This window comes from Eimeria mitis, genomic scaffold (genome assembly GCF_000499745.2).
Source record: "Eimeria mitis Houghton genomic scaffold, Emh_scaff1593, whole genome shotgun sequence".
NCBI lineage: Eukaryota > Apicomplexa > Conoidasida > Eucoccidiorida > Eimeriidae > Eimeria > Eimeria mitis.
Window position 1 is genome coordinate 9,955 of NW_013569901.1, and position 1,415 is coordinate 11,369.

The following is a 1,415-nucleotide window of genomic DNA, read 5'->3' on the forward strand; positions in this document are numbered from 1 at the left end:
GCACCAGGAGGAGCCACACATTCAAATGTAATAAATTATTTTTTTGTTTTTGTTTGTTTTTTTCTTTATTTATTTTTTTACTTGTTTTTTTATATTCTTTATCTTCTTTGTTTTGTTTTTTTCTTTGTTTTTATGTATTTATATTTATATTTATTTATTTATTTATTTATTTATTTATTTATTTATTTATGTAGACGGCAGAAGGAGCCGCACCATATATAGGTTTTTATTTAACTCTTTAAATAAATAAAACAAATAAAATAAATAAAATAAATAAAATAAATAAAATAAATAAATAAAATAAATAAAATAAATAAATAAAATAAATAAATATTATATATTTCTTTTGTTTATTTATATTTTTCTCTTTATTTGTATCAATGTAAATCTGTATTTATTTACATCGTTTGTATTAACTAAATAAAAAAAATAAAATAAATAAATAAATAAATAAATAAACTAAATATATTTATTTATTTATTTATTTATTTATTTTGTTTCTGTATTTGTATTGTACTAAACAAAAAAAAATAAACATAAACAAACAAACAAATAAATAAATAAATAAATAAATAAATAAATAAATAAATAAATAAATAAATAAACTAAATATATTTATTTATTTTTATTTTTATTTTGTTTGTTGCTGCTGCAGCGAGCTCGTGTAGAAGCAATAGAATGGCTTATAAGGAAAAGGGGAGAGATACAAGCAGCAACAGAGAGGGCGAGGCTAGCAGCACAGCAGCAGCGTGAGGCAGCAGCAACGACTGACGCCTCCCAAGCAGAATAAACACACAGTAGAAGCACCTGCTGCTGCTGTTGCAGCAGCAGCAGCAGCAACAGCAGCAGGTGCTGCAGCAGCAGCAGCAGCAGCAACAGCAGCAGGTGCTGCAGCAGCAGCAGCGGTGGTGGCAGCCTTCGTCATAGATTAGTTTGCAGCAAACTGCTGCTGCTGCTGCTGCTGCTGCTGCTGCTGCTGCTGCTGCTGCTGCTGCTGCTATCTCTTGGGGGCTAGGGCATGCATACAGCACAGAGAGCTGCAGTGTAGACACTTAACGTAGGGCGTTTTTGCTTCTTTGCTGCTGCTGCTGCTGCTGCTGCAGCAGCAGCAGCAGCAGCAGCAGCAACAAGAACAACAGCTGCGGCAGTAGTTGCATCAGCAGCAGAAGCAACAGCTGCAGCAACAGCCGCAGCAGCAACAGCAGCAGCTGCTGCAACAGCTGCAGCAGCAGAAGCAGCAGCTGCTGCAACAGTAGTAGCGGCTGCCGAAGCAGCAGCAGCAGCAGCAGCTGCTGCTGCTGGTGCTGCTGCTGCTGCTGCAGCAGGCAGCAGGCAGCAGTTTGTTAGTGGGTTTGTTTGCGTCGTGTTTGTGTTTATTTATTTCTGTTTATTTATTTATTTATTTATTTATTTAT